Below are 21,767 nucleotides of genomic sequence, written 5' to 3' on the forward strand. Positions count from 1 at the left end.
CTTATTTCTTTAACCTCTTTCTTTTATTTAAAATCCCAAAATGCCCCCAAAAACCCTATTTTCTCTCCTTCTCTAAAATCCTCAAGACTTACATTTTTGTCTTTTCCTTATTTTTGTGAAACCCTAATAAAGGAACCACCTGTCTCTCTTAAGGATTTTCTTTTGTTTATTATTTATTTAATTGTCCTATTTTTTAGATATTTTCTAGAGTTTAGATCTTTTGGGCTTAGGTTTGAATTTTTATGGGCTTACGGTCCAAGAGGTGGGCCTTAGGATTTTTGTATGCTTATGGGTCCAAGAAACAAGTTTTGAATTTTTTGTAAGCATGTGGGCCTATGAAAGGGCTCTTGAATTTTGAATTTTTGCATTATTATTATTCTCTTTTTTTTGTTTGGTTTGGCCGGACGAAAACCGGGTACTACAGCTGCCCCCCTTTGTATGTCTTTTATGAAATAAAAGGCAAACAAAGGTGTAGTCAATCGAGTTTCGTACGGGAATTGAAAAAGGTAATGCGCGGGATCATTATGGCCATTCCCGGCTTGGCCAAATGTTTGTGCAAGAAAATAAAGGGCACGGGATCACAAGGCCATTCCCGGCTTGGCCAAATGTTTATACAGAAAAATAAAGGGCACGGGATCACAAGGCCATTCCCGGCTTGGTCAAATGTTGGTGCAGAAAAATAAAGGGCACGGGATCACAAGGCCATTCCCGGCTTGGCCAAATGTTTGTGCAAGAAAAATAAAGGGCACGGGATCACAAGGCCATTCCCGGCTTGGTCAAATGTTGGTGCAGAAAAATAAAGGGCACGGGATCACAAGGCCATTCCCGGCTTGGCCAAATGTTTGTGCAGAAAAATAAAGGGCACGGGATCACAAGGCCATTCCCGGCTTGGCCAAATGTTTGTGCAGAAAAATAAAGGGCACGGGATCACAAGGCCATTCCCGGCTTGGCTGACAAGAAAAGAAAGTGCTTGGGATCACTACGGCCATTCCCAGCTTGGCCAGAAATGTTTGTTTGAATTTATGCAAGAAAATATCCATGAGTGTATGAATGCATGAAGAAAATTGTATTTTCTTTTATTTTTCTCATTTTGAAAATTTGATTTTGGTTAATAGTCGTAAGCACCATCACCCCTATCTTCCTACAATCATCCATCATGAGAAGACTGCATCTTTTGATTCCACCCTATCTTCAATCTGCCATGTTACGCTTATTCTTGTATCTTTCATTCTCTTTTTGTCTGGTCTTTCCATCGATTTACTGCTTCCATCTTATTTCCATCAAATCCGACATACCTTTAACGCCAAACAAAAGCTTTTCGGCTCTAGAATCTCTTGGGCCCCATTATGTCTTTTAACGTCATTTAATTTCTTTTAGCTCTCTTAGAATTAAGAACACCACAATCTCTTCGGCTCCACCATGCTTTTTAGCGCCATTTAATTTCTTTTAGCTCCTTTACAGTCAAGAACACCAAAATCTCTTCGGCTCCACCTGTAATACCCCAACATTTAAAACGAATTAAAGTGAAATTTTCAATAAGGGTTAAATTGAATGTACAAATTGTTAAGAGGTTAAAATTAGTATTTAGAAGAAATTAGGGTAATTGGAATATAATCATGATTGACAAATATTACTCAACCAAAAGTGTGATGTAGTTTAAAAAACAATAATAATAAAAAAATATGCCACTTTCGGTGAAAAGACACATATAATACAAATAAAAGAAAAATAAAGAAAAAGAAGAAAGGAAGAAGAATTGAAGAAAACAAAAGTGAATTGTGCTCTCTCCTTTAGCTCTCTCCCTGCGACGCTTAGCCAAGAATGGCAACTTCATCGTCCGTTCACCAAACGAGATGTCGTTACCACCAAAATAAAGCTTGGACTTCCAGGAGCAAAACCCAACGAGTCTCAGCAAGTTTCGTCGACTGTAGCCACTAGAATCGAGTTTGGAAACTCACGGCAACCACAAGGTAAAAGTGGTCGATCCGGCCAACTCTGGCCACCATTCAGCTCGTCGTCACCACCATTCATCTCACCGGATTGAGGAGCACTTAGGCCAACTAATTTTCGGGTGAAACAAACCCCGGATGCCGGAGATTCGAGTTTGACCCGGTTTCGACCCGGCTGGAATTTCATTTTCCGGCGACCCCGAAGTTCTATTTTAACTTGTTTCGTTGTTCTGAACGTGTTGGCGATGTTTTTGGATCCATACAGAATAGCGTTGGAGCATCTTGGCAATTTCGTCTTAAATATGCGTATACGTATGGTATACATGGAGGTATAATACGAAACCAGAATATAGTTTTTCATTAATTAGAGAATATAATATTAATTGAATGAATGAATGAATATTTTATATAGATATTGATAATACATAGAGATTTATAAAGATGTATTATTATTAAATAAGTTTATTGAATTTAGAATAGATATGGAGATTTCATGGAATCTTTGACTCGTCATACCAGTTTGTATGGTTGACGTTGGATCACAACCATACCCACGGTGGTGCCATTGGTGGTTGTCGAATGAATAGTATGAATATGACCGAGTTGGTGATCGGGTTGCATGCATGCAACTCAATGAAATATGTTAGTGATATTTTTGTAATTTTAATCAAGGGTAATTTGGTAATATTGATAAAAGGGAAAATTGGTAAGTTCACCTCCAAGGGGTAAAATGGCAAGTTCATTTTCAAGGGTAAAAGGATAATTTGGATTTGTACAAATTGTGATTGATTATTAATCAGTATGAAACTGGTATATTGGTATAGGTGATCGAGGAGTTGGACTTGAGGCTGTAGACGGTTAATTATTTTGTGTACCGCTATCGAGGTAGGAGTTTCCTTACTCTTGCATGTGACTTTAGAGTTCCGGTTTACGGACTCTGGTGATATTATGGTTTTGTCGGTTTCCGGGGATGGAAATACGACCTATTAGCATGTTGATTTATATTCCCTGTTATATATATCACTGTTGGTATGTTTTCTGAGAGTGAGGTAATTGGAGGTGTTGGATGTGGATGTGGATATGGATGTGGATGTGGATGTGGATTGTGGGCCCATATAGGAGCCCAAATGATCATATATGGATTTCTGATGGATGATATATGTACATATACAGACCGGATATATACCGGTGGACCGTCTGAGATGGGGTGCATCACAGGGGACGCCCTCTGGTGTAGGCTATGCTATCGGGATACCCGATCCTCATCCAGTTTCGGTGTGGACCTGGACTAGGAGACACCCTACGGGGATTAGGGTGGGTCCAGGGGTGATTTATGGTTGCTGGATTATGGGAGTTTGGTGTGGTGGTTACGGTGTTGGATAGCCTTATCGGCTACCATTTCACTTGATTGGATGGTGTATGGATTTCTGGAGACCAGTGTGGGTGGTTCCAGTGTTATGTAGCCTTATCAGCTCTTGTGCTATTTAATTGACTTACTGATGGATGTATATTTACTGTTTTGCATACTATGCATTACATTTCTGGATTTAGTATTATTATTTATGGATATTGGGGTTTCCTCTCTACGCCCTACTGAGCTTTGTGGCTCACCCCTCTTCTTTATCCCCTTTCAGGTGAGTTGGATGTAAGTGATGGCGGTCAGCAGCGGGATGCGTGAGCTGGTGTGTAGCATTGGGCTGACTCTTTAGTGGGTGTGGGAACTTTTGTATTGTATTTGTATATATACTATACGGTTTGGTATCAGGTAGATATATTTTATTATTCCGCTGTTGTATATGTACACAGGTGGATGTACGTTATGGATACTATGGTAGTTATTATTATTATTACTATTATGTCTGATGGGTTTAATTGTAGATTTGGGATCTGGTTCGGGGGATGGGGTGTCCCTTGCCGGTCACGTCCCTATGGTATCGATACACCTCGGTGTATCTTAGGAGAGAGGGGCGTGACAGTTTGGTATCAGAGCTGTAGGTTTAGAAACTTACAGTGGTTAGGTTACCTAGGTTATCTTGTTGGCTACACATCATGCGCTTCCCGGCTGACCTGGTGAGTTTTTAATTTTTGGTGTTTTCTGCTTTAGATTTATGTATACGTGTGTTATATTTTCCAGATATGGTTGACGTGTTTTCAGTGTTTGTGGGATTGTGACGATGCAGAGATTGTTTCTGTTTCTAAATTGTAGTTTATTATGATAGCGGACAGTGGGGCTATTTTGTTGTCTATGTGATTAGAGTTTGAGTTATATCAATTGGGTTTTAGGCAGAGATTGAGTTATATCAATTGGGTTTTAGGCATTGTATTTGTATGCCCTTGACCTTTAAACTGCTATTTTTTTTCGAATTGCATATGTTGTTTGGTGATTTGAACTTTGAGACTGGTACTTTGGGCAGTGAGAGAAAAGAAGAGAAAAAAAAAAAAAAAACGAAATAAATTTTGGTGCAATTAATTGTCGTGTTTTTTCGGTAGATTACTGACATTAAATGTTGGATTGTATGAAAAAAAATAAATAAATAAATTATAATGTGATTTATGGATTAGGAATATTATATATCCTAAAATTTGAGTTTATTAAAGTAATTTGAATTCAGATTTGGATATGGATATTTGTAATTTTATTTCCAATTTGAATTTCCTTAATACGTGCTCTTAAAAAAAAATAAAATAGAACTGAAGGTGCAGCTGGGTTAAATCTAGAGGCATGTAGTTATTTATGTTATTGAAGATTTGAGAGTTTTGGTAGGAATTTATCGGTGACTTGTAGTCAAAGCTAATAGACGGAGATGATATAATAAGTGCTTGTGTTTTCTATTTTAATTTGTCATTGACTAAGATTAATGGATATAAATTATTTAAGGGCAATATTATCGTACAAGTTTCCTTATGGTGGAAAAAAAAATAAAATAAAATATTTAGAGTACTCGTATTCGATTAACCAGTGGTATGAGGTCAACGGTAGGGCAAGGAGTAACACAAATGACTAACTAATGCGTTATTTCGTCCATGTGGATGTGCTAAATAGATCTCTAGCAAAAAATAAAATAAAATAAAATAAAATAAATCGTGTTACCTGTATGTGTCAAATGACTCATGCTTACGTTGAGATAATTGTTGAAGTATTAATGATGTTTTGGTGTGCTCAAGATTCTTGTCTTATGTTGTGAGCATTAATGTGTTTTGGTGGAGAAAATTAGTAATTCATGAGTTAAAAAAAAAAAATTCTTTTAGTTTCATGCATGAAGTACCGTCAAGTTTGGAAAAAGGCATGGAAAGCCATGGTATTTGTGGCGTTATTGCTGTTATGATGTGGTGAATTTGAGAATTAATTTCTGTTTGGAGTTGGTTAATTTGGTATTGTGCAACTGACGAGTTTTTGATGCTGAGATTAAATTGTATGCGGTTATAGTGGAAAGGTGAATAGTATTAAAGTGAAGCTCAATCTCATACTTAGTATTTTATTTGGAATTTTGTATAGTGGATGTTGTCAGGTGTGCTAACTTGTTGGGTTATATATCTGCTTTCGCTCTTGAGCAATATCCTTTACTCTGTTCTCGGTTGATCTGGTTTTGCCACGGGGGTATACCTACGTGGTTGTCCTATATTTATTTGGGGTTATGAACGGTTCCTGCTAATCAGCAGGATGTGGAAAATACTACAATGCTTTCATTTTAGTTTGAATTTGAGTAGTGATTGGTTCATGGATTTCACATTCCGTTATTATGATTTATATTGTGCTTGCTTCGAGTTTGGGAGTTAACCATCAAAAATTTTCGATTCTCAAGTTCATGTAGGGACGGTATTGTTTGTGTGTGATAAGATTGTTATGGTATGTTGGATTCGTAAACTCTGAATTTCATTGAACTTGTTAGAGTTGTATAAACCGTTTTGGGTGGCGGTGGTTTTTGGGCAGATTTGGTTGTGATAGAGATTGTTGTTTTCGACATCATCCTCGGGATGAACTAGTGTTCCAGGTTCGAAACAAATATTAGAATTTTACTAGAAGAAATTCGTTATGGTAAATCTCAAAGATGAATTATTCAAGTTAAATGATTGAAAGACGTAATGTTCTTGGGATTGGTTAAAAAAAAAAGAAAGAAAATACCGGCGTTATTCGATGATTTGGATACAGTTTAAATTTTGAGGACGAAATTTTGTTAGGGGGTAGAATGTAAAACCCAAAACTTCCCATAGGGGCTAATGGAAAAAAAATCTTAGTGGTAAACTACTAAATTAAGGAAAAGTTTTGTTTTTAAGATAAGAGTTGATATTAGTGGCTCATTAAAAAGGATTTAAACCATTTTTTTTGTAACCAATTTGACTAGCTCGTTTAATCAAATAAATGAGTGGCCTACAGTCCAATGGGTCACTACAGGTAAAATAATCATAATAATAATTAAATTATTTTGGATAGTCTAATGATTTGTTTTAGATATTTAATAATTTACTCTATATGCCGATATACTTTTAGGAGATGGAGAAGTTGTCGTAGACGCGTATTTGATTGTGCATTACTATCGAGGTAGGGGTTCTTCATTTATTGACCTCTATTACCCGATATTTCTTGTTCTAAAATTTTTTTTGTGTTTTCCTTGTGTGATAAATACCTGCCTCTTGAAACTTTCTTTGTTGTCTCTTCGTTGGTTCGCATTTCTCCGTGCTTGACTATAATCCTTTCAGCATGTAGATAGGAATGTGTAATTTTGGTTATGAGAAAATGTTTGATTTGATTAGGACTCTTCGTGGAGCTTTGTGTCTTATTTTTCTAAGAAAGTAAAATATTTTATTAACTAATTGGGAAATGGGCCTTGGGTGCATGGAAAAACTTATTGTCATGCATGCATCATAATATATGTTGATTGTGTGTTCGGATTGTGGATTGGTGGAGATGGGTGGATGTGATAGGCTTGTTGTTGTTGTCTAGCTCTGGTTTGTGCGGTGGTTGTGACTCGTGACACACTATCATGAGACTTAATCACTGTCTGGGATTTCTTTCCTTTTATCTGTTTCCACATGATTATACGGGGATTTGAGTGCCACGACTTCCGAGGGGAAATCCGGACTACCGTGTGCCGATGATTGGATGTGGATGATTTGTGGCGCTGTGCGCATTGGGAGGCGATGTACGTTTTGCATATATAATTTGCATGCTTATATATATATATATATGCATATTGGATTGTGATTGTGACTTACCTGAATGGAAGTGGGAGCATATCACTATGGATTTTGTGATGGGTTTACCTATGACTCCGCAGAGACATGATTGGTTTGGGTTGTTGTGGATAGGTTGACAAAGACAGCTCATTTTATGCCCATTTGTCAGACAGATTCGATTGAGTCGTTGACGTCATATGTACGAGAGATAGTCCGATTGCATCGGGTATCGTTGAGTATTGTATTTGATCGAGATCCCAGGTTTACTTCATAGTTCTGGGGTAGTTTTCAGGATACTCATATTGGCGATAAGCGAAAGTTAGATGTTACATTACATAAAAGTGGAAAATACTACCTGATTTTTTAATGTAGAGAGTGATAAGGTGTTCGATAGGCATGACACGTAACACCATGGTTAAGTGGACCTTTGAGATTCTAGAACGAGTAGGACCAATTGTTTATCATTTAGTTATTTTATCGCAATTATGCAACGTACATAATGTACGTTATGTGTTGATGCTTCAGAAGTATGAGTCAAACTGGATTGATTCACAGTAAACGCAACAGTGGACATGACTTATATTGGGTAGCCGTTGAGAATCCTGGATATGCGAGAGACAGTCACTCGATCAATGTGAAGGTGTTGTGGCAACTCCACGGATTGGAGTAGGTTACGTAGGAGTTAGAGTCCGAAATGAGGGGGAAGTATCCGTTCTTGTTTCGGTTTTAAATTTCGAGGACGAAATTCTTTTTAGGGGAGAAGAATGTAATACCCCAACATTTAAAACGAATTAAAGTGCAATTTTCAATAAGGGTTAAATTGAATGTACAAATTGTTAAGAGGTTAAAATTAGTATTTAGAAGAAATTAGGGTAATTGGAATATAATCATGATTGACAAATATTACTCAACCGAAAGTGTGATGTAGTTTAAAAAACAATAATAATAAAAAAATATGCCACTTTCGGTGAAAAGACACATATAATACAAATAAAAGAAAAATAAAGAAAAAGAAGAAAGGAAGAAGAATCGAAGAAAACAAAAGTGAACTGTGCTCTCTCCTTTAGCTCTCTCCCTACGACGCTTAGCCAAGAATGGCAACTTCATCGTCCGTTCACCAAACGAGATGTCGTTACCACCAAAATAAAGCTTGGACTTCCAGGAGCAAAACCCAACGAGTCTCAGCAAGTTTCGTCGACTGTAGCCACTAGAATCGAGTTTGGAAACTCACGGCAACCACAAGGTAAAAGTGGTCGATCCGGCCAACTCTGGCCACCATTCAGCTCGTCGTCACCACCATTCATCTCACCGGATTGAGGAGCACTTAGGCCAACTAATTTTCGGGTGAAACAAACCCCGGATGCCGGAGATTCGAGTTTGACCCGGTTTCGACCCGGCTGGAATTTCATTTTCCGGCGACCCCGAAGTTCTATTTTAACTTGTTTCGTTGTTCTGAACGTGTTGGCGATGTTTTTGGATCCATACAGAATAGCGTTGGAGCATCTTGGCAATTTCATCTTAAATATGCGTATACGTATGGTATACATGGAGGTATAATACGAAACCAGAATATAGTTTTTCATTAATTAGAGAATATAATATTAATTGAATGAATGAATGAATATTTTATATAGATATTGATAATACATAGAGATTTATAAAGATGTATTATTATTAAATAAGTTTATTGAATTTAGAATAGATATGGAGATTTCATGGAATCTTTGACTCGTCATACCAGTTTGTATGGTTGACGTTGGATCACAACCATACCCACGGTGGTGCCATTGGTGGTTGTCGAATGAATAGTATGAATATGACCGAGTTGGTGATCGGGTTGCATGCATGCAACTCAATGAAATATGTTAGTGATATTTTTGTAATTTTAATCAAGGGTAATTTGGTAATATTGATAAAAGGGAAAATTGGTAAGTTCACTTCCAAGGGGTAAAATGGCAAGTTCATTTTCAAGGGTAAAAGGATAATTTGGATTTGTACAAATTGTGATTGATTATTAATCAGTATGAAACTGGTATATTGGTATAGGTGATCAAGGAGTTGGACTTGAGGCTGTAGACGGTTAATTATTTTGTGTACCGCTATCGAGGTAGGGGTTTCCTTACTCTTGCATGTGACTTTAGAGTTCCGGTTTACGGACTCTGGTGATATTATGGTTTTGTCGGTTTCCGGGGATGGAAATACGACCTATTAGCATGTTGATTTATATTCTCTGTTATATATATCACTGTTGGTATGTTTTCTGAGAGTGAGGTGATTGGAGGTGTTGGATGTGGATGTGGATATGGATGTGGATGTGGATATGGATTGTGGGCCCATATAGGAGCCCAAATGATCAGATATGGATTTCTGATGGATGATATATGTACATATACAGACCGGATATATACCGGTGGACCGTCTGAGATGGGGTGCATCACAGGGGACGCCCTCTGGTGTAGGCTATGCTATCGGGATACCCGATCCTCATCCAGTTTCGGTGTGGACCTGGACTGGGAGACACCCTACGGGGATTAGGGTGGGTCCAGGGGTGATTTATGGTTGCTGGATTATGGGAGTTTGGTGTGGTGGTTACAGTGTTGGATAGCCTTATCGGCTACCATTTCACTTGATTGGATGGTGTATGGATTTCTGGAGACCAGTGTGGGTGGTTCCAGTGTTATGTAGCCTTATCAGCTCTTGTGCTATTTAATTGACTTACTGATGGATGTATATTTACTGTTTTGCATACTATGCATTACATTTCTGGATTTAGTATTATTATTTATGGATATTGGCGTTTCCTCTCTACGCCCTACTGAGCTTTGTGGCTCACCCCTCTTCTTTATCCCCTTTCAGGTGAGTTGGATGTAGGTGATGGCGGTCAGCAGCGGGATGCGTGAGCTGGTGTGTAGCATTGGGCTGACTCTTTAGTGGGTGTGGGAACTTTTGTATTGTATTTGTATATATACTATACGGTTTGGTATCAGGTAGATATATTTTATTATTCCGCTGTTGTATATGTACACAGGTGGATGTACGTTATGGATACTATGGTAGTTATTATTATTATTACTATTATGTCTGATGGGTTTAATTGTAGATTTGGGATCTGGTTCGGGGGATGGGGTGTCCCTTGCCGGTCACGTCCCTATGGTATCGATACACCTCGGTGTATCTTAGGAGAGAGGGGCGTGACACCACCATGCCCTTTAGCGTCATTTAATTTCTTTTAGCTCCTTTACAGTCAAGAACACCAAATCTCTCAAGTTCCTGCTAAGAACAATGTCCTAATACACTTGTCATGATTCTTTTATTACTTCACTTAACTTCCAAATAAATTCAATAGTATGGCAATGCTTGTACTACATGAGATTTCTGAAAGGCAAGATATACAAGCAATAAAAATCGTGAAGAACACAAACAATGAATGAGGAATTCATAAATGAATTGAATGACCTCAGAGAGTTTTATTTAGAATAGATAGATAACAGGAGAGACTGGTCAAGTATATATATGATTCAAGAGGGTTAGAAATAAAGGAAATAGCAGAAATTTTTACAGGATATAAAATGAAATAACTTTGATTCCGCACAAAACTGCCCCAGTTTTGTGTGCCCCCATTTTGTAATTATTGAATCTGACTACTTCCATATCAATCGTCTCCTTCGCAGCCTTATCATGCATACCCCTGAACATAACCAATTCACCTTTGTACAGCCTCGCTATCTGTCATTCATTGTATTTCCTTATATTCATCTCAAATCCTCGAAAGGCCTCTGCCTCATTCCCCTTAGTTGTTTTCACCACACCTTTCTGATCTCAATATTATTTGAAGCTCCCATGAAGGGTTTTCACTATAGTAGAGACTTTTCTTTTTTCCCTAATTTTTGCCTGAAGCGCCCACGAGGGGTTTTCACTCCAGCGGGATTTTTATGGCTCTAATTTTTGCCTAGACTGCCCTTTCGGGTTTTCAATCTAGCAAGCTTTTTAACTCTAATTTTTGCCTATATTGCCCTTTCGGGTTTTCAATCTAGCGAGTTTTTTTTTTTGCTATGGGTAATACTTTTTGACGGCGTCTGCATTCACCGGATTAGGCAATTCTTCTCCATCCATTCTTGTCAAAATTAATGCCCCTCCTTCAAAAGCTTTTTTCACCACATATGATCCCTCATAATTCGGTGTCCACTTCCCTCGGTGATCCTTTTGAGGTGGCAAAATCATCTTCGACACTAACTCTCCCTCCCTGAAACTACGAGGTCGAACTTTCTTATTATGTGCTTTCATCAATCTTCTTTGATACAATTGCCCTTTACAAATTGCTCGTAATCTTCGTTCTTCAATCAAATTCAACTGTTCATATCGCATTCGAGTCCATTCTGACTCTTCCAATCCTGCCTCCAGAACTACTCGAAGGGATGGAATCTCCACTTCGATAGGCAAAACTGCTTCCATACCATACACCAAAGAGAAAGGAGTTTCCCCGGTAGATGTGCGTATTGATGTCCGATAACCATATAAAGCAAAAGAGAGTTTTTCATGCCAATCTTTGTAATTCTCTGTCATCTTCCCAATGATCTTCTTGATATTCTTATTCGCCGCTTCGACAGCCCCATTCATCTTTGGACGGTATGGAGTTGAATTATGGTGACTAATTTTGATCTGGTCACAAAAATCCTTCACCATTTTGCTATTGAAATTCGTGCCATTATCAGTGATAATTCTTTCTGAGACTCCATATCGACAAACAATCTCTTTTCTCAAGAATCGAACAACCACACTACTCGTCACATTAGAATACGAAGTAGCCTCCACCCATTTGGTAAAATAATCAATAGCAACCAAAATGAAACGATGCCCATTAGAAGCCTTCGGCTCAATTGGACCGATGACATCTAATCCCCACATCGAGAAAGGCCATGGTGATGTCAACACATGTAATGGATTAACGGGAACATGTGTCCTGTCTGCATAAATCTGGCATTTGTGGCATCTGTTTGCATAACTTATACAATCCCTCTCCATGGTTAACCAATAATACCCTGCACGTATAATCTTCCTTGCCATTGCATATCCACTGGAATGAGTCCCACATATTCCTTCATGAATTTCCACCATAATTAGTTTAGCCTCTGCTGTATCAACACAACGCAAGAAAACTATCCCATCATTCCTTTTATAAAGAACATTTCCACTCAAGAAGAAAGATCCCGCCAATCTCCTGATGGTGCGCTTATCATTCTCTGATGCCCCTGATGGATATTCTTTCTTTTCAATGTACTGTTGGATATCATGATACCACGGTTTACCATCAGGCTCTCCCTCCAAATTTGAACAGTAACATCGAACTTCTCGTTTCTCAATTTTAATTAGCTGCACTTCCCCTTTTGGGTCTACATCAAACATTGCCGCCAAAGTTGCCAGAGCATCCGCTATTTGATTCTCCTCTCTTGAGATATGATCAGACTCAACCCAATCAAAAAACTTGACTAACTTTTTGATATGTTGGTAATATGGAATGAGCTTGTCATCTTTAGTTTCCCACTCATCATTCAATTGCCTAATCACCAACTGTGAGTCACCATAGACCTGTAACCTCCTAATCCCCATATCGATAGCAGCTTGAATTCCCATCGTACATGCTTCATACTCAGCCACATTGTTAGTACATTCGAAATACAACTTAGTGTAAACGGGATAATATTCTCATCAGGTGATATTAACACCGCACCAATTCCACATCCTACGATATTAGAAGCACCATCGAACAACATAGCCCATTTTGCCAAATCCTTCTGATTCTCCTATTCTATCACCACAGTCATGACATCAATATCTGGAAACTTCAAATCCATAGACTAAGTATCATCAATTGCTCCATCTGCCAAATAATCTGCTATTGCACTCCCTTTGATTGCCTTCTGTGGGACATACAAAATATCATATTCTGGTAACAACATCTGCCATTTAGCTATCCTCCCTGAAAGAGAAGGTTTCTCAAAAATGTATTTGATAGGATCCATCCTGGAAATCAACCACGTCGTATGATAAAGCATATATTGTCTAAGCCGATGTGCAGCCCAAACCAAAGAGCAACACGTTTTCTCCAACATCGAATAATTTGCTTCACAACTAGTAAACTTCTTGCATAAGTAATAAATGGCATGCTCTATCCTTCCCGATGAATCATGCTGTCCAAGCACACATCCCATCAAACTATCTGAGACAGTCAAATAGAGAATAAGTGGCCTGCCCGCCACAGGAGGCATCAATATTGGAGGACTTTTCAAATATTGTTTGATCTTTTCGAATGCTATCTGACAATTTTCGTTCCACTCAGTAGAGTTACTCTTACGCAATAATTTAAAGATAGGTTCACAAGTAGCCATCAACTGTGAAATGAATCTGGCAATGTAATTCAACCTTCCCAAGAAACCCCTAACTTCCTTTTCTGTCCGAGGGGGTGGCATCTCCAAGATCGCCTTCACTTTATCAGGATCTACCTCAATTCCTTTCCTGCTTACAATGAAACCTAACAACTTCCCCGAGGTTGCCCCAAATGTGCACTTAGCTGGATTCAACTTCAATTGATGCCTCCTTAATCGATCAAACAACTTCTGGAGATTCACAATATGATCTTCACCTTGTTTGGATTTTGCAATCATATCATCGACATACACTTCAACTTCTCTATGCATCATGTCATGAAACAAAGTGACCATGGCTCGTTGATAAGTAGCACCGGCATTCTTCAGACCAAACGGCATGACTTTATAACAAAAAGTTCCCCATAGGGTAATAAAAGTCATTTTCTCATGATCCTCTGGTGCCATCTTGATCTGATTGTAACCCAAAAATCCATCCATGAAAGAGAAAGTTGAATGTCTAGCTGTATTATCCACTAAAACATCAATATGGGGAAGAGGAAAATTATCCTTCGGGCTTGCACGATTGAGATCTCTATAATCGACACACATCCGCACTTACCATCCTTCTTGGGAACAGGTACAATATTTGCCACCCATTCAGGGTATCCAGCCACTGCTAAAAAACCAGCATCGAACTGCTTCTTCACTTCATCTCTTATTTTCAAAAGCATATCTGCTTTCAATCTCCTTAGCTTTTGTTTCACTGGGGCACATTCTGGAATCAATGGCAACTTGTGCACAACAATACTTGTATCAAGACCGGGCATGTCCTGATAAGACCATGCAAAGACATCCTGGTAATTATGCAATAAATCTATCAACTTCTTCTTGTTTTCTCCTTCGAAGGCAGCTCCTACCTTAACCTCCTTTTTCTCCGTTTCAGTTCCCAAATTAACAACTTCTGTTACCTCTTGATGTGGTTGTATTATTTTCTCCTCTTGATTGACTTGTCTTAACATTTCAGGTAAAATCTCAATTTCTTCCTCTATTTCATAGTCAGATTCAACATTGCTAATGGGTGCATCAAAATCTGGTTCATTAAGTTCGTCATCGTCATTTTCAATCCTGTGAAAGAAATGAATAAAAATGGTTTTGAGAATGGAGAACAAAACTTAAATGGAAATGGAGAAACATGAATATGGATGACTGTCAAAAGACTTTCATTTCATGGAAAAGGGAATATGTACAAAGATTGAACATGCAATCGCCATACTATAAGATTTATTGAAAGCAAAGTAAAGCATGCTCATTACAAAAGACCCAAACGAAGGCCGTGAGCTGGGCCCACGATGGTAGTGCACTCGGGATTACTCTTGCAGGTTCTTGAGAGATACTGGGAGCTCCAGACTGGTCCAGTTGCCTAATTTGAAATTTGAAGGACGCGAGATGACAAAGCAAGGTCTAGCTGCCGAACTCTGTTCCTCTTCCACCACAGCTACTAGGAACTCTTCAAACTGAACACATATATTTGCCAAAATTGCCCCAGTTTTATCTGTCGAGTTTCCAAATGGCAGTTTTCCAAAAACTGCCCCAGTATCAGCCAAACTTATCTTGTTCTGCATCCCTCCATACACAAAACTATCATAAAGCCAAGGAATCGGTTTCTTTTCAACTTCCAGCTCCTTTCCTTCCAGACGAGCAAACCTCTTCGCCTGCTTTTCTGCTTGTGCACGGTTCCTGTCAACCCTAGTTGGCTTATAACCCAAACCCCAACGTTCTGGATGTTTCACCATTTCTACTGGCTTCTTAATTCCTTGTCGATTCTTACCAAGTTCTTCTCCCGGGCGAAATCCCTTTTTCAACATAAATCTTGCCACATTCTTCGTAACCTTGGATACTTGTGGCATTAGGGGAGAAAGTCCTTCCTTCACATAGCTAGCACTAGCAATTTCAAAAGATTGGAATGAACTCTCAATCCCTTCTGTCGGAGCATCAATAGGAGAATTATTAGACAAACTAGCAACCATCCATTCTGACTGGCCCTTTACTATATAAACCCTTCCATCATGAACAAACTTGAGCATCTGATGCAACGATGAGGGAACGGCTCCTGCATTATGAATCCAAGGTTGTCCCAATAGGCAACTATAGGTTGGTGAAATATCCATTACCACGAACGGCACATTAAAAGTTACGCTTGCAACCTGTAAAGGTATTTCAATTTCTCCCATAATCTCTCTATGTGTTCCGTCAAATGCCCTCACTACCATCGGCACTTGTCTTAAATAAGATCTGTCAATCGGCAGCTTCTCAAAAGTCTCATTTGGTAAAATATTGAGGGATGATCCATTGTCCACCAAAATACTTGCTAATTCCTTTCCATGACACATGGCTGAAATATGCAAAGCTTTGTTGTGCCCCATCCCTTCAGGCGGAATATCATCCTCAGTAAAGGACAACAAATGGGACGCCAACATATTTCCCACAATGCCATTAAAAGAGTCTGTAGGAATCTTGTCTGATACATACGCCTGATTTAACATTCTCATCTAGACTTGTCGATGCGGTTCAGAACTCATTATCAACTCCAAGATCGAAATCTTGGCAGGGGTTTTCTTCAATTGATCCACTATCATGTACTCACTTTGCCAAATAATTTTCAGGAACTCCTGGACTTCCACATCAGTTACAACTTTCTTTTTCTCTTCTGGGCGTACAAAAAGACCTTCTTCTAGAATAGAACCTGATCCTTCAACTTCAGGTATTGCTTTCCCTTTTCTTTTGCGTTCAGCTTCAAGATCCACTACCGGATTCCCTTCTGGCTCATTTCTCGTGTAATATCTCCCACTCCGGGTAACTCCACTAACACCAGAAATATTATCTACCATTTCTCCTTGCTTTTCTCTAACTTCAACCTCATAATTCCATGGCACAACCTTGTCATTCTTGTACAAAGGATCTATCTTTGGTTTGAGTGGCCCAACTGGTGGCGCATCTTCCATATAATACTGCAAGACAAATTGCGGAGCGTGATTCGGCCTAGGCCCTTGATAATATCCTCCTATGACACTGACTTCATTTAATTGGCCTTTCACCTCAAACTTTATTATCTTCAAATCCATCAACTCTTTTACCTTCTCCTGAAAGCCACAACAATTCTCAATAGTATGTCCCCTTTGTCCTCTATGGAACTCACAAGTCTTCATGTCATCAAAAAGTCCACGTTGAATGGGTGTATCCACTGCCACTTCCTCAACTAATCCTTCTCTTCAACACCATAAACAACTGGCCCAACGGCATTGCAATCTCTGATACCCATCTTTTTGTAGCACAAAATTCTTCAATGGCATTCACCCCATCCTTCTCATGATTAGGCAATGGATTGTTGTTGACATTTGGTTTATTGATTGCACTAAGATCTAGCCATTTCGCTTCAATCATCCCCTGGACTATCCTTTTGAATTGTAAACAACCTTTAGTTGAGTGCCCGGGTGTACCTCCATGATATAAGCATGTGGCATTAGGATCATACCAATGGGGATATGGAGGTTGGTGGACCCGTCCCGGAACAGGAGCCACTGCTCCTTACGCTTGAAGTTTCGTGAAACATTCAGCATAGGTTATGAGCAAAGGATCGAAATGCTCAATAGGCCTTCTGGGTCTTTGGTTTTGGAAATTTGGACGAGGGTTTTGGTAAATGTTTGGATTTTGAAAATTTTGGTAAGTGTTTGGGTTTTGGAAGTTTTGGTAAGTGTTTGGGTTTTGCGAGTATTGATTAGGTGATGGTGCATTGAATCGGGGTGGATAAGGATTTTGGATGTGGTTATGATTATAGTAGGCTCCTGGGCTTGACATCCTTGGGGCAATGCTTCTAGGGCGATAATCTGAAGTAGGCGCACCATAAACAGCGGGATTTGAATCAAAATTCACAGAATGCACTTCAGCCTTCTTGCCTTTACTTCCTTTAGCTGGGTCTGGTTTGTCAAGGGTGGGATAATGCAGAGTACCTCTCTTCATACATCGTTCAACTTGTTCTCCTGCCTTTATCATATCAGCTAAGTTATTATGGCCATCTCCCGCCAGATTGGAAGTATAAGGCTCCTGGAGAGCATCAATGAAAGCGTTCAGTAAATCCTTTTCTGAAAGGGGTGGAATTATCTGGGCTGCCAAATCCCTCCATCGATGGGCAAATTCCCTAAAGCTTTCCCCACTCTTCATTGCTGTGTTCTGCAAATCGTAAATGGTAGGGATCTTCTCTTCATTATGCTTATACTGCTTCATAAACATTTCAGCCAAATCCTCCCACGAGGCTACTGACGAAGGATTAAGGGTATTGAACCACCTTTGAGCTGCCCCAGTCAGACTATCTTGAAAATAATGCATCAACACTTTCTCATCGCTTGCATATGGCTGCATGCGCCGACAATACATCGTTAAATGATCCAAAGGAACTCCAGTGCCATCAAACAAACTGAATTTTGGTAGTACAAAGTCGTGTGGAACACTCAAATTCTTCACCAAGCACAAATTGGCTGGATTCAGCATCCCTGCAGCATTGAAACCCTCCATGGCTCTTAATCTCTTCTCTAACTTCTTGATAGCATCTATTGAGCTATTCTCTTCATACTGAACTCCCTCAGTCACTACTCCACCAGTGACAGCTTCTGCAATATCAGCACCGACTGGGAAGGGATTCTCATGCCCATGGGGATCAACTTGATGAATGTACGTTGGGTTCTGAGTCGTTGCCTGTTGAGAAACATACTGATACTGGTGCAAACCAAGCAAAGATTAGTTACGCGCAGGAGTGAACCCGGGTGGGTAAACTGGTACTTCTTGGTGCAAATGATTCTCAGGAACCTCTGATGTTTCAGAATTTTCAGCTACTCTCTTTCCTTTCATTAGCAACGCCATATTCTTCATCAATAAGGCCATCTGCTCTTTCAGTTCAGCTATATCCTGATTCTGACTATGCTCACCCATTTCCTGCTCCATATTCTCAATAATTCTTGATTGTAGGCGAGTCGATAGGGGTGTCATGGTGCTTCTTGGACGCTATGATTATTTATGATTTTCCTGTGCATTTTGAAAACAATGACATTAGTCCTCATTTATTTTATTTTAAGAACATGCATGCATGTGGTTATTATTTGTGCAAATCCTAAGTACTCCTTACAATTAACAAGATGATTTAAAAAATTGATCTATTATATGTGCAATAGTTATGTATATGAAAAGTATATATGTACATGTATGGATAATTAACAAACATACACATGGGTACAACCTAGGCTAACATATACATGACAAATGTATAAACATGTGTGGTTCAATAAATGTGTATATACAAGTGTAATCTAACTAATGCATTAAGTACATATGAATATGTAAATAAGGGATAAAGATACATGGTATATAAATGTACAATAACATAACATAATATAAGCATGTGAAATAAATAGTTAGGGATAGGAATGCCCCCTTTGTTCCTAAAATGGGTAATACCGCCTAAAAATGTCTGGAGGTTTAGAACCATGGCTACGGTTTATCTATGGTGCACAGGGTGGTTTAACTAACTAATCGCGAGGTCTCTGGATCAGGTGGCTTTTGCTCCATTGGATCACAAAAGTCCATCCCCTAATGTCATAAGAGGACGTCAATCCAGGAAGGTGTCTTCCCCCACCCATACAGGGAAGTGAATCATGCTGAATGTCATCAAGTCTTCCTCCTAATTAACTTCAATTTAGTTACCATTATTTTCGAGTACAAATGATACCTTAATTTGAAGAGATAACATAATTAAAGCCTAGGCAGGAGCTGAATGTCATCAAGTCCTCCTCCTAATGAACTTTAATTTAGGTATCTAGTAAATTAATTTATCATTGTGTTTAGGAATACAAATGACACTTTAATTTGAAAAGATAACATAATTAAATCCTAGGCAGGAGCTGAATGTCATCAAGTCCTCCTCCTAATGAACTTTAATTTAGGTATCTAGTAAATTAATTTATCATTGTGTTTAGAAATACAAATGACACTTTAATTTGAAAAGATAACATAATTAAAGCCTAGGCAGGAGCTGAATGTCATCAAGTCCTCCTCCTAATGAACTTTAATTTAGGTATCTAGTAAATTAAATTACCATTTACATTTTGTTTAAATAAGAATAACACAATTAAAGTCTAGGCAGGAGCTGAATGTCATCAAGTCCTCCTCGTAATTGACTTTAATATAGTATCCATTAATTTGTTTATGTGAAAAGTTGGTAAAGATGTGATTATTGAATTGATAGATTGGCAAAACTAAACCTCTAAACATGCATACTAATCATGTTAAAAATAAATGAAACTAAACTACACTACTCTATACTACTTTTCATTATTTCCACTACCCTATTACATGGCTTGCATTTACAAAGATATACATGCCAAGTAAAAATAAGATAAAAATATACAAATAATGAAATATAAAGATAAAAATACAAATTTAAATATGGCCCATGGAGCCCATTAATTGCTCAAACCCGATCCAGTCTCCAAATGAACTCTCCAACCCCAAACGAAGTCAAGTCCGGCCCAAGTGGGATCAAGCCCGGTCCCAGCTCAACATCAAATACAAGGAAGGAATGATCAAAATTAGACGCTCAAATGTAATCAAGATCCAAATTAAATCAAAACCACATTATGAGATTCACATGTATATACAAAAAATTTATGTCACCTATAAACATATCTTCAAATCAAATCTGGACCAAACAAAATGAAATCCACATTTTTAACCGGACATAGCTCCTGGATAGTTTCTCTTTCACGAAATCAGTTCATTAGTCATCAACATTTCGGTATAATTTCATCAAGACTAAATATCAAAGCTAGATATCACAACCAGATGTGAAAAAAAAAAAAAAAAAAAAACCAGATCTCCACACAGTGAGCAAACAAGGATGTCAAAGCCAGATATTAACACAAAGAGCAAACAGATCTCCAAGCCAAGAACATAAAAACCAGATATGCTTCAAAGAAATAGAACCGGAAAGATGGACCCAAAGAGATACAGAAGTAGCATCAAAGAAATGGAACCAGAGAAATAGAAATAAAGAATGATATAAATGTGTGTAGATTATTACCCTTGCAGAGAAGTAGAACTGAAGAGAACGAAACCCTTTTCTTCTTTGGTCTTTCGAAGCACCTTGACTTTTCTTTGTTCTCCTCTGGTTCTACTCTCTCTTTTCTTCTCCTTTTCTCCACTAATCACCGATGGCTTCCCTTGGTTGCTTTTTTCTCTATTTCCAATCACCCAAAAACCGTTGTTTTTTTCTCTCTTTTTGTTCAACTATTTCTCTTTTTGCTCCCTGTCTCTGTTGCCTCCTTCCCCCTTTCTTTTCTCTCTCACAACCCTTTTTTCCTCTCCAATTGTTCGGCTGCTCCCCTCTCTATTGTTGGCGCTCCCCTTATTTCTTTAACCTCTTTTTTTTTAAATCCCAAAATGCCCCCAAAAACCCTATTTTCTCTCCTTCTCTAAAACCCTCAAGACTTACATTTTTGTCTTTCCCTTATTTTTGTGAAACCCTAATAAAGGAACCACCTTTCTCTCTTAAGGATTTTCTTTTGTTTATTATTTATTTAATTGTCCTATTTTTTAGATATTTTCTAGGGTTTAGATCTTTTGGGCTTAGGTTTGAATTTTTATGGGCTTACGGTCCAAGAGGTGGGCCTTAGGATTTTTGTATGCTTATGGGTCCAAGAAACAAGTTTTGAATTTTTTGTAAGCATGTGGGCCTATGAAACGGGCTCTTGAATTTTGAATTTTTGCATTATTATTATTCTTTTTTTTTTGTTTGGTTTGGCAGGACGAAAACCGGGTACTACAAGGAGTACAGAATGCTCTAAGACTTGGGGCAAAGGAGTTGGTGATTTATTCAGACTCTTAATTGGTAGTCAATCAACTCACTGGACTCTACAATGCCAGGACGGTAATCATGGCAGCTTACATGGAAAAAACTAAGCAGTTGCTCGACCGACTTCATGACTATAAGGTAATACAAATTCCAAGGGAACAGAACGACCATGCAGATGCTTTGACCACCCTTGCGTCGGTCGACCAACTAGGGGTGAAAAGGGTTATCTAAGTGCAAGTGCTTGAACGACCAAGCATAGATGAGTTGCCAGAAGAGATACGATCCGCAGAAGAGCAAGCGCCAAGTTGGATGGATCCCATCGTTGCTTACTTAAAGGATGACATTCTTCCCGAAGATGAGAAAGAAGCCAAAAAATTGGCA

At 38.6% G+C, this 21,767-nt stretch overlaps 1 long non-coding RNA gene across 2 annotated transcripts; it reads left to right on the forward strand.

Moving 5' to 3' along the window:
* Positions 1-1,764: 1,764 nt before the first annotated feature.
* Positions 1,765-10,031, forward strand: LOC119989684. 2 transcript variants are annotated; one of them, XR_005465881.1, is made up of 3 exons: positions 1,765-2,278; positions 2,774-2,834; positions 9,981-10,031. It is a non-coding gene; the product is annotated as an uncharacterized LOC119989684 (long non-coding RNA). The 2 variants fall into 2 exon arrangements; XR_005465880.1 differs by lacking the exon at positions 9,981-10,031 and adding an exon at positions 3,584-3,638.
* Positions 10,032-21,767: the final 11,736 nt, after the last annotated feature.

The sequence above is a fragment of the Tripterygium wilfordii genome, chromosome 21, assembly GCF_013401445.1.
Source record: "Tripterygium wilfordii isolate XIE 37 chromosome 21, ASM1340144v1, whole genome shotgun sequence".
Taxonomy (NCBI): domain Eukaryota; kingdom Viridiplantae; phylum Streptophyta; class Magnoliopsida; order Celastrales; family Celastraceae; genus Tripterygium; species Tripterygium wilfordii.